The 12,853-nt window shown below is 35.9% G+C and overlaps 1 protein-coding gene and 1 pseudogene across 15 annotated transcripts in view; both read left to right on the top strand.

The window, feature by feature from the left end:
- ANKS1B (ankyrin repeat and sterile alpha motif domain containing 1B) overlaps positions 1–12,853 on the top strand; it is a 1,097,747-nt gene that overhangs the window by 514,959 nt on the left and 569,935 nt on the right. The window lies entirely within an intron of this gene.
- LOC116877437 lies at positions 7,644–8,889 on the top strand (annotated as a pseudogene).

The following is a 12,853-nucleotide window of genomic DNA, read 5'->3' as shown; positions in this document are numbered from 1 at the left end:
TGTTGTAATTTCTACACTGCATAAAAAGCCTGACCAGAGGAGAAAATTAGGTTTAAAATATGACACTGCTTATCCCAGAGAGGGAATGGTTACTTTTATTTTTCTTTTTAAAAATTCATCACAAAGGCCCATACAGGTTTGCTGTGGCCATAGTGGGAAACCACCAAGGTTATAAGCAGCAGAATGATATCTGATTTGCATTTTTCCTTGTTCATTCTAGCTGTGCTGAGACTTCTTTTAGAGGGGGCAAGGCAGGATAAGTGGGACTTGGCATAGGTGAGTCATAGCTCTGGGGAAGAAGAAAATTGAGAGATGTTTAAGACATAGAATTTACAGGACTTATGATTGACGATGGAAGCTAGAGAACAAGGTGTCAGGGGGAGACAGGGATGTTCCTCACTCTCCTGCCTTGAGTGGAAAAGCATAGGAACCTTAGGTACAATATCTAAGACTTCAGTGTTGAGAAAAAGCTATTGGAATTATTCTATGGTGGTAAGGTACCCAAATCAGCTGAAATGGAGGACACAATAAAAGCCTTTACAAGTCCTTTGGGGCCAGCAGGCATGACATTATACTTAAAGTAATGGTTCTTTTCCTTTCTTTGCTGGAAAACTGCATCCCTTTGATACTTTCATTTACTTCCTAGACCATTGTATATTTCCATTTGGCTAAATTTGTTATTAGAGACATTAGTTGTTACCCGGCTTTAGTTTTAATTTAAAAGGAGGAAAAACTATAATTATGAAGAAGATTGGATATGTGGGCACCTGATTCATTTCCCTGTGTGGCATCATGACTCACTCTCATTAAAGTTGTTTTGCTATGTGATGCCTGATGCCTTATCAGTTTTGAATTTTCTCTGCTCTGTATGAACAATAAGATAAGTTTCTCTCATGGGTCATTCAGTGCTCTTCATCTCTACTATGAGTCAGATGTTTTGCATTTCAAAACATTATCCTGCCTACAATTTCCCTCTTTATAAATTATGCAGAAAACTTCTACCAACAACAGATTCTCATTTACTGAATTTTTAGATTTGTATCTATAAATCATGTTCTTGTTGTTATGCTATAACTTCTTGAACAGTTTTATGGTCAATGATAAAGCACCATTTGATTTGTTTTATCTTCACTGTCTAAATATTAAGGTGCCTCATTAGATAAAAGCACAAGCATCTGTGAATAAACTCAATTACTGATGATTGGGTCACATGAAAAGCCTTGCCTTCATTCTGTGTCTTCATCTAGGTACAGAAAGTTTCCTTCCTTTCACATTTGACCTCTCAGAAAGAGTTTACACTTCCTGGACTCACTTTCTCATCTCTCAGTGACTCTTCAAACACTACTCCACTTTTGCACTGAAATCTGTTAGGTGCCACAGGATTGTCTCTTCTTAAATATAATGGACAAAGCCTTTATCTTACTTGACCAATCTGCTTCACTTGGTTTGTGAAACACTGTCTGCATGTGGCTCTGTGATACCACACTCTCCTGGTCTTCCTTTTACTGCTCTAGTCTCCATCTTGGTCTCCCTTTGTGAGTACCTCTCTCTCCACCCACTCATATAATACTCTTCTACAGGTTTCTAGACTAGTTTCTTTTCCCTTACTCTTATAGACTGCCTCTGGATCTCAGCCACCTCCTGGCTTTATTGCTCAATCATATGCTGATGTTCCTTATAGTTTTATCTCCAGCCCAAACTTGAGTTCCAAACTTCTAAATTCATCTTTCTTCTTGACCCCTGCACTTAAATGTTCCACAGATACGTCAAAGTCAACCTGTCTGTGTTAGTTTCCCAGGGCTGCTGCAAAACAGCATCATAAACAGGGTGACTTAATACAATAGAACTTTATTTTCTTATGGTTCTGAATACCAGAGGTTTGAAATCAAGTTGTCAGCAAGGTCATGCTACCTCTGAAGGCTCTAAGGAAGATCTTCCCTTTCCTCTGCCTTCCATATGTTGTTTGGCTTGTAGCAGCATGACCCCAGTCTCTGACTTCATCTCCTCATGGCCTTTCCCATGTTTCTGTGCCTTTTCCTCTTCTTGTGAATACACCAGTTTTTGGACTGGTGGCCCACCATAAGTGTCTTTATATATTTATTTATTTGTTTTATTTGTGTTATAGCATAAGCTTCATGATTACAGAGATTATGCCTTTCCACTGTAATCTCTGTCACCTAGTACAGTGTCAGTAAATAAATTGTTGCCTAATAAATATTTATTAAAGAGTAGGATGAAGGAAAGAGGTAAAGCAATTAATCAACAAGAACTAATCCAAAAAAATTATAAGTAAGCCAAAGTAAGTTTAGGTGTGAATTTTTAAAATGTGACCAAATGTAGTTTTTTCTATTCAATGTACTAAAAAAATACATTAAATATTAGTCAAACCTTATTTTAAGCTCATTCAAAACTTTCTTCTATATCTAGCAAAAATTCTGTGGTTCCCACAGATGTTGGAAAGTGCAATTATATTTCCCACTGCCTATTTTTATAACTGAATCCTTTTACCCTTCTTTATTAATGAAAAACTATCATGGGATGTGATACTGTTTCCTAAATATTTCTTGAACACATTTCCAAAAAGGACAAGGTTAAACAATCACTAGCAGTCTAATTACAAAAAAAGAAAAATTAAAAGAAAGAAAAAAGCTATTTTTTATCCTAACAAAATGTCTCCAGACATAAGCCTAAAAGAGTGAAAGAAAGCACCATTTGTAATTTATAGCTGCTTACTTTTACAACATTTAGGCCTCCATACATATATAACTGGTATAAGCCCTGACAGAATATTTAGGCAACCAAGAAGTTAAAAAGGGTCAGACATGCAACGTTATAGCTACTTTGCCTACATTAATAAATTTTCTCTCACAGGAAAATCTGTGGTAGACCCTGTGCTCGTAATTATTGAAAATGTTCAACTAAATCAGACTAAGCTGTATAGATATTGATGAGAAGAAATGTTGGAAGTGCCTTATTCTCTCACAGCATTTATTATTTAGGCAAATAAGGATTACTCTAGGGAGTTAATTGTATTCTTTACAAGAAGGCAAGTCCTCAAAAGAAATTCTGTCTTGGTATTTTGCTCTACTTTGTTTTAGTGCTACTTGATGTTATTAAATTCACACAACTTTCAGAACACATAATTATAATATTCACTAATTAAACAGAACAAGTCAACCAAATGAGATTTAGTTAGGAAAATGTCTTGGCATAACCCAGTGGGTCTGCTTAGATTTATTGTCACTAAATTATCCCAAGTAGACATTAACATTCACAGCATAGTATTTATTCTTCTGCTTCTATTTTTATTTCATTTTGACAAATTTAAGGCATAAGATTCTAGCTTTATTGTAATGTGTGGAAGCCTCTAGGTATACTTATATAACCACTTTTAAGGCCTTATGTACCAATTTTCTTCATTCAACAAGATTTGTTTTTGAATTCTGAGTAATTTTAGAGTGGTTAAAACAGTTTCCTTCATTTTAGCAATAAAAGTTGTCATTTTCTATTAAATTTTTATAGGTAAGATAATCTTTATTATTACTAAGAAATGTTCTACATATTTTGCATATATTAACTATTTAATCACTATTGTCACCTATGATTTACAGATGGGGAACTAAAGCACAGAACCTTTAATTAACTTTCCTACATTTATATGGCTAGAAGAGAGCAGAACAGGGATTTGCTTCCATACATTCTGACTCAGGGTTTGTACTCTTAACCACCATGTTATCCTGCCTATCAATAATTTTATTATATCATATTTGTATTATACTTCAAAAATATATAATACTCTTGCTAATTATAATTTTTATTAATTCATATAAACTTAATCCTGCATTTCAGCATTCTTGAGAGTTTAAGTAGATCTAGAGAAACAGACCTTTTCTTTCAGATTACCCCAATGCTGGCAGTATCTGAATATATTTAGGAAGAAGTTGCTAGTTATAGAACTAGTTTTTTTTCCTTTATTCCATCAGGATTTATGGAGCACTTCTTTTGCTTTAGTTACTGTTAGGCACTGGGATACAGACATAAAGGTCGTAGTCCTTACCTAAAGGGAATTCAAAGTCCAAGAAGTTTTGCTTAATGGAGAGATAAAATAGTATCTTTAAGCTTGTTGCTGGCAGAGTGAAGGGAAGAAGTTTATGATATTTTCAAGAAAGGGATAAGATAATATGGCAGCTCACTGATGAAATGTCATTGCTTCTATCTATCTCCCTACATTGCATATATCATCTTGATGACATGTGTCTTTATCTTAAAGCTATCCTAATGGATTTTCACCAAGTAGAGTCAGGTATTTATGTGTCAAACATCATGTAGGGGTCTTTCCCATGTATTAACTCATTTAATTTAATCTATATGCTAATTCTCTCTTATGGGTGTTATCAACAATTAGTAGATGGGAAAACAAAAATATTAAGTAACTTTCTGTGGCCCATGGTAAAAATAATAATAATAAAAAAGAGGATTCAAAACTATTTTGACCTGAGATTTAGAGCTCCTGAGGGCAGACAGTTAATTTTTTTGACTCTTATGTACAGGCTCAAATAAAGATGCCTAATGGAGGTCCAGAATCTACAAATGTGTTCTCTTATTTTAAAAAAAAGTGAGTGGTGCTTGGGTGGCTCAGTTGATTGGCATCTGACTCTTGATTTCAGCTGAGGTCATGATCTCAGGTCATGAAATTGAGCAGAGCATCAGCCTCCCACTGGGTGTGGAGCCTGCTTGAGATTCTCTCTCTCTCCCTCTCCCTTGGCCCCTTCCCCTGCTCACACATTCTCTCTCTAAAATAAATAAATAAATAAATCTTTTTAAAAAACGAAATTAAACTTAAAATATTTTAATTTAGAAGTATTTTAGTTACCATCGCTGTATAGCAAACCACAGCAAAACTAAATAGATTAAAACTGCAGGAATTATTATATTATAATTTCAGGATAGGCTTCCTCCTCTGGTTGGGATTATTTCAGAGGTCTTATGCAGTTGTAGTTAGACGGTAACTGGAACTAAAACAGTGTGGGGCTGGAGAAGCTAGAAACTGGCCATCTCTCTCTCTTTTTTAGGTAGTCCCTGTGCTTCTCCATGAGGTCTCCCTGCATAGGCTAACTTGAGTTTCCTCAAGGCATATTGGTCTCAGGGCAATTGGACTACTTACATGGTGATGCAGGGTTCAATTGCTAATGTTCCAGATGCAAGGGGGAGGTAGTATTGCCTTTCTGACTTAACCTCAGAGGTCATACAGCATCAATTCCATCACAATCTGTTGGTTATAAGTGAGCCTCAGATCTATCCAGATTCTTTGGGAGCGAAATTAGACTCTACTTCATGATGGGGAAGTGGCAAGATTCTAGATGAACATGTGAGGTTAGGGATATAGCTATGCTATCTTTATAAAAATACAGTCTTCCACAGTCTACCCTCTAATCCAACAATTCACATCCCTCCCACAGGCAAAAAATACTCAACTCTTCCCGAAATCCCTCAAAAGTTGCATCCCATTTAACATTAGTCTCAAGCTGAGGTTTATCTTCTAAATTAGGTCTAGATGCATTTGAGTCTCCTTAGATAAGATATCTTAAACAAAGCACTTAAGTACCATTCCTCTTGGTCAGAAGTCCTGTGAACTAAAGAGACAGGTTATCTGCCACCCACATATCTATCATATAATGATCACACAAGCATAGATTAACCACAGTAGAAAATTCCATTTAAAAAAGATGGAAGAGTCATCAGTCCATAGAAATACCGAATTCCAGCCAGGTACATGTTGCCTGTTCTGTGAACAGGGCTCAGTTCTGCTCCCTGATAGTTATTCTCCATGACTCTTGGTTCTGCCATCTGGGTTCTTATCCCCTGTGAGTCATTCTTTCTTTTTATAATAAGTGGCCTCTCTATAAAACTAAATAATCTTCTCAGTTTGATTCTTGCCTATGCTAGTTCTAGGGTCCAAAGGCTTCCTTATATTTTGTACAGTCCTTGTTCCTTTTTATTTTTAAAATGACAATGGGTATCTGAAAAGAAATACATTTTTACTTCTATGAAACTGTTGTCAATCTTTAGATACTCATAGAAACACAGAGGGAAAAAGTCGATGGCAATCTACTTTATTGACCACTTTAGTTTATTAGATTACTAGTTAGAATAACTATGCAATACCAGCAGAGAAAAGAAAACTTTTCAAAAGTTGTATCATATTGTCACGGTTTGTCTTTAAGGAATTTCAGGACAATTATTATCGTGGTACATTAGAGAAGGTGAGTTTTCTGTCAAATAGGTACTTGTGACTGACGTACATGAGAGCAGACTTTTTTTTTTTAAGATTTTATTTATTTATTTGAGAGAGAGAGAGAGTGAGAGAGAGCATGAGAGGGGAGAAGGTCAGAGGGAGAAGCAGACTCCCCATGGAACTGGTAGCCCGACACGGAATTCAATCCCAGGACTCTGAGATCATGACCTAAGCCGAAAGTAGTCGTTTTTTTTAACCAACTAAGCCACCCAGGCATCCCGAGAGAAGACTTTTTTTTGATTGCTTTAAAAACTATCTGTAAAAAGAAATGAAGCAGGTGTTTTAAAACTTACTCTTTTATGAAAATGTCATAATGCTCATACTCAAACCTTCTGTAGTTTCTAAAAATCAGTATTGAATCAACATGCTAATATTATTCCAAATAAAAAATTACTCATTGGAAATACTTCTTAAATTTTTGATCAATCCTAGTAAGCTTTATCATAGAGAAAATGACTTGTTTTGCCCAGGATTTTCTTGGTTTCGTACTGAAAATTCCATTTTCTGGGATGGTCACACAAGTTGCAGGCCACTTATATACTTGTTGCCATAAATACACAAAATACAAAACAAAGCAAAAAATAAGACTATGAACATAACTCATAAAATTTCAAATTTAAGTTAAAGGGGGAAAATGAGTTAATTATACTGGTTATAAGAATATAGTATTTGTACAAAGTTTCTTTAAAAGAAAAAATTCAGTGCTGCTGAATAACATTTTTGATATAACAATAATCAAAATTTACCTAAATAATAAAGATACCTCTGTAAAAATTCTTCATAGCCATATATGCTTAGAAGATGACCTTTGGGGAATAACTGGTCATTTGTACGAGAACAAATAATTTCTACAATTAGGTTATTTTATTGAATTTTATTGTTTTTACCATGGTGAATAAAGTCATATAAAGTCCTGAAAGAGGGGAAAATGTAAATTAATATGAAAATACATGTATATATAGGCACAGATTACACACATATTTAAATTTATATTGATGTTAAAACAGTGTCCTTAAACTTTAATATGTGTACAAGTCACTCAATTATCTTATTAAAAAATATTCTGATTTAACTGGTCTGGGTTGGGCCTGAGACTGCATGTATAACAATCTTCTGGGTGATGCTAATATTGATGGTCCATAGGTCACATTTCAAGTGGCAAGATATTAGAGGCCAGAGATATTAATGACCTAATAATTTAACCCAGGAGAAATGGATAATTTCCTAGAAACATACAATCTTCCAGAATGAAATCAGGAAGAAATAGGTAATTAGGACAGACCTATTACTAGTAATGAAATTGAATTGGTAATCAAAAAACTATCAGCAATCAAAAGTCCTGGACTAGATGGCTTCACAGGTGAAGGTAAACCAGACATTTAAAAAAGAGTTAACACCTAAGACCTGGGTGGCTTAGTTGGTTAAGATTCTAACTTTTAATTTCAGCTCAGGTCATGATCTCAGGGTCATGAGACTGAGCCCCAGCAATAGGCTGTATGCCAGTTAAGGAGCCTGCTTGGGATTCTCTCTCTCCCTCTCCTTCTGCCCCTCTTCCCTGCCACTCACCCTCTCTCTTCCAAGAAAGAAAGAGAGAGGGAGGGAGAGAAGAAGGAAGGAAGGAAGGAAGGAAAAAGAAAGGAGTTAATACCAAATCAGCTCTCTGACGGTCACTAGCACTAAGATCCCCCCATGACAATGTCTTCATTAAGATTGAGTGTGTTTCTCCAAAGAACTGCCAGTGCCCCAAGTCTCCAGTAGGAAGAGGTATCCAAAGCTCTGCTCTTTGTAGATCTTCCTGCAAAAATGGTTTACCAGTGGGAATTGCTCAGGAAGCAGTAAGTAGGAATTACTCAGGGGTGGAGTAAGTGACCGTGGATGTCCACATTATCTCTGTGACACTTCGCCTGGCAGGAGGCTATGTCACCACCATTGGAACAAAGTTCTGTCCTTTGAACTGGGAAGATCAGTCAACAGTTGTCCTGGCTACAGTAGATAAAGGCAAGAAAAACAATCAGTTCAATAATGGGAAGGTGGAACTTCCTGGGAGATATTTTGCTGGCACCATGGCTGAGGAAATGGCCTCAGTAGTTCTGGAGTGGCGCCAGGGGTCCCTATATTCTCTTTTCCTGACCACCACATGGAAAAGAGCTTTGATCAGGTAGACATTTACAATGGTTTGGATTGATCCCTAGACTACAAAATCTATTGCATTGACAGCCTATCCTATTATATGGATGCCTTTGATTATGACCTGCAACAGGAAAGATCTCCAACTCCAGAAGTGTTTACAAGTTGGAGAAAGAAGAATAATTTCCAGATGGAATGTGTATTGATGGTGAGGGGGAGTTCTCAAAGAAGGAAGAGTGACTTTTTTAGTTCCTAAGACAAGGAAAAGACTCCAGACTGTGATGTTGCCTGTTGATAAAACAACTTCATGTTGCTTCAAAGGGAAGGACTACTCTAAAATGTATGTGACCTGTGTCCAGGGTTGAATGGACCCAAAGGGTATTCTGTAGCAGCCTGAAGCTGGTGGAATTTTCAAGATAACTGGCCTGGGGGTCAAAGGAATTCCTCTCTATTCCTACAGAGGATGAAAACTTCTTTCCTACTGGAAGACTTTTGAAGACATGTAGAAAATTATAGAGCTGAAATTTCAGTCTAGTTACAAAAAATTTAAAGAAATTATATTATTAACAGGGTTAAATTTTTATTTACAGTATTTGAAAGGTAGAGCATTTTAGTAAGGGTGTGCGGGTAGTTTTGATAATACACTACAAGGCTTTGTGCAAAGGTAGTATAGAAATGTAAAGAATTGTTCAATCAGCCTCTTGATTCTTTGCAAATGCTAGAAAGGGAAGGGTGGGGACCATATTTGTTTTGCATTCCATACTTATCATACCTAAAACTTCAAAAAACCTAATAAATAATGACGCAGTAGCGAAAAAAAATTTTTTTTTAATCTAAAAAATGCCTATTCTTCTGAAACTACTCCAAAAATAGAAGAGGAAGGAAAACTTCTAAGTGCATTTTGTGAAGCCAGCATTATCCTGATACCAAAACCAGACAAACACGACAAAAAAGAAAATTATAGGCGAGTATCTCTGATGAACATTAATGCACAAATTCTCAACAAAATATTAGCAACGAAATTCAGCAATACCTTAATAAAATCATTCACCAAGATGAAGTGGAATTTCTTCCAGGGATGCAAGGGTGGTCCAATATTTGCAAATCAATCAGTGTGATACATCACATTAAAAAGAGGAAGGATAAAAGAAACTATATGGTCATCCCAACAGGTGCAGAGAAAGCATCTGACAAAATACAGCAACCATTCATGATAAAAACTTTCAACAAAGTGGGTTTAGAGAGAAGATACTTCAACATAACAAAGGTCGTATATAAAAACCCACAACTGACATTCTCCTCAATAGTGAAAAACTGAGAGCTTTTCCTCTAAGATCAGGAACAAGACAAGGTTGTTCATTCTCAGTATTTTTATGCAAAACAGTACTGAAAATCCCAGCTGCAGGAATCTGACAAGAAAAAGTAATAAAAAGCACCCAAATGGGTAAGGAAGAAGTAGAACTGAATATTAAAGGGGATCCTTTGAGTAGACAGAGAGTCCCAAAATAACAAAGACCAAAAAGGAACAGAGACAATCTACAGAAACAATGACTTTACAGGTAATACAATGGCACTAACTTCGTATCTTTAAAAATTATTCTGAATGTAAATTACTAAATGTGCCTATCAAAAGACAATAGGGTATAAGACAAGACCCATCAATATGCTGCTTACAAGAGACTCATTTAGATGTAAAGACACCTCCAGATTGAAAGTGAGGGGGTGAAGAACCATTTTTCATGCCAATGGACATCAAAAGAAAGTTGGAGTAGCCATCCTTATATCAGAAAAACAAGATTTTATTTATCTTATTTTTAAAAAGATTTTATTTATTTATATATAATATATATATAATAAATATTATATATATATATATATATTTATTTATTTATTTATTTTATTTGACACAGAGAGAGAGAGAGAGTACACACAAGCAGGTAGAGTGGCAAGCAGAGAGAGAAACAGACTCCCTGGTAACTAGGGAGCCTGATGCTAGACTCAGTTCCAGGACCTTGGGATCATGGGATCATGACCTGAGCTGAAGAGAAATTTTTAACCCACTAAGTCACCCAGGTGCCCAAGAAAAACTAGATTTTTAAACCAAAGACTTAAGAAGAGATGAAGGAGGATACTATATCATAATAAAAGCATCTATCCAACAAGAAGATCTAACAACCTAAATATTTATGCCCCTAACTTGGGAACAGCCAATTATATAAACCAATTAATAAGAAAATTAAAGAAACTAATTTTTAATAATACAAAATAGTAGGGGACTTTAACACCCCATTCATAGCAGTGGACAGATCATCCAAATAGAAAATCAATAAGAAACAAGGGCTTTGAATGACACACTGGACCAAATGGATTTCACAGATATATTCAGAGCATTTCATTCTGAAGCAACAAAATGCACATGGAGCATTCACCAGAATAGATCACATTACAAATCAGGACTTGACTGGAAAAAAAAGATTCAGACTGTACCATTTCAGACCACAATGCTTTAAAACTTGAAGTCAACTACAAGAAAAAATTTGGAAGGATGACAAATACATGAAGGTTAAAGAGCATCCTAGTAAAGAGTGAATGGGTCAAGCAGGAAGTTACAGAAGAATTTTTAAAAAGACGTGGAAACAAATGCAAAAACACAACAGCTCAGAACCTTTGGGATAAGCAAAGGTGGTCCCAAAAGAGAAGTATATAGCAATGCAGGACTTCAAGGAACAAAGAAGTCTCAGGGTAGCTGGGTGGCTTAGTCAGTTTAATAAATGTCTGCCCTCGGCTCAGTTCATACTTCCATGATCCTGGGATCGAGCCCCATATTGGGCTCTCTGCTCAGTGGGGAACATGCTTCTCCCTACCCCTCTGCCCCTCCTGCTTACTCTCTCTCACTCTCTCACAAATAAAGAAAATCTTAAAAAAAAAAAAAAGGAGTGGCTGTAGCAGTTTTCATTCCCACCAACAGTGTAAGAGAGTTCCCCTTTCTCCACATCCTCACCAATATTTGTTCTTTCCTGTCTTGTTAATTTTAACTGGGGTAAGGTTGTATCTCAGTATGGTTTTGATTTGTATATCCCTGATGGCTAGAGATGTTGAAATTTCTCTCATGTGTCTGTTAGTCTTTGTATGGAAAAAAAAAGAAAAGAAAGAAAAAGGAAAGTCTCAAATACACAACCTAACATTACACCTAAAGGAGCTGGAAAAAGAACAGCAAATAAAGCATAAATCCAGCAGGAGAAAAGAAATAATAAAGATTAGAGCAGAAATCAATGAAATAGAAATAAATTTTAAAAAGAAAAAATCAATGAAACTAAGAGCTGGTTCCTTGAAAGAATTAACAAGATTGGGAAACCTCTGGCCAGATCCAGAGAAAGGATCCTAATAAATAAAATCATGAATGGAAGAGGAGAGATTACAACAAACAGCAAAAAAATAGAAACAATTGTAAGATGTACTAACAATTATATGCCAACAAATTAGGCAATCTGGAAGAAATGGATGAATTCCTAGAAACATATAAACTCCCAAAATTGAAAAAGGAAGGAAGAGAAATCCTGAACAGACCTAGAACCAGCAAGGAAATTTAAGCAGTAATCAAAAATCTCCCATCAAAAATGAGTCCAGGGCTAGATGGCTTCCCAGGGGAATTCTACCAAACATTTAAAGAGGAATTACTGTCTGTTCTTCTGAAATTGTTTCAAAAAATAGAAATGAAAGGAAAACTTCCTGTTTCTATGAGGCCAGCATTAACTTGATCCCAAAATGAGACAAGGACCCCACCATAAAGGAGAACTACAGCCCAATATCCCTGATGAACATGATGCTACCAAAATGCTAGCCAATAGGATCCAACAGAATATTGGAAGGATTCTTCACCATGGCAAGTGGGATTTATTCCTGGGCTGCAAGTGTGGTTCAACATCTGTGAATTAATCAGTATATATTAATAAAAGAAAGGACAAGAACCATACGATCCTCTCAATAGATGCAGGAAAAGCATTTGACAAAATAGAGCATCTTTCTTGGTAAAAACTCTCCTTAGTGTAGAGATAAAAGGAACAGACCTTAATATCATAAAAGTCATGTATGAAAAGCCGACAGTGAATATCATTTTAAATGGGGAAAAACTGAAAGCTTTTCTCTTGAGGTCAGGAACGTGATAGAAATGCCCAATCTCACCACTGTTGTTCAACATAGTGCTAGAAGTCCTAGTCTCAGAAATCAGACAACAAAAAGAAAAGGCATCAGAATCAGCAAAAAAGAAGTCAAAATTTCATTCTTTGCAGATGCCATGATACCGTATGTGGAAAACCCAAAAGACTCCACCCCAAAATTGCTAGAACTCATACAGGAATTCAGCAAAGTGGCAGGATATAAAATCAATGCACAGAAATCAGTTGCATTTCTATGCACTAACAATGAGATAGA

This window comes from Lontra canadensis, unplaced genomic scaffold (genome assembly GCF_010015895.1).
Source record: "Lontra canadensis isolate GAN:19392208 unplaced genomic scaffold, GSC_riverotter_1.0 scaffold52, whole genome shotgun sequence".
In the NCBI taxonomy this organism is placed as follows: domain Eukaryota; kingdom Metazoa; phylum Chordata; class Mammalia; order Carnivora; family Mustelidae; genus Lontra; species Lontra canadensis.
The sequence above is the reverse complement of the archived record's forward strand: the minus strand, read 5'-3'. Positions and strand labels throughout refer to the sequence as shown.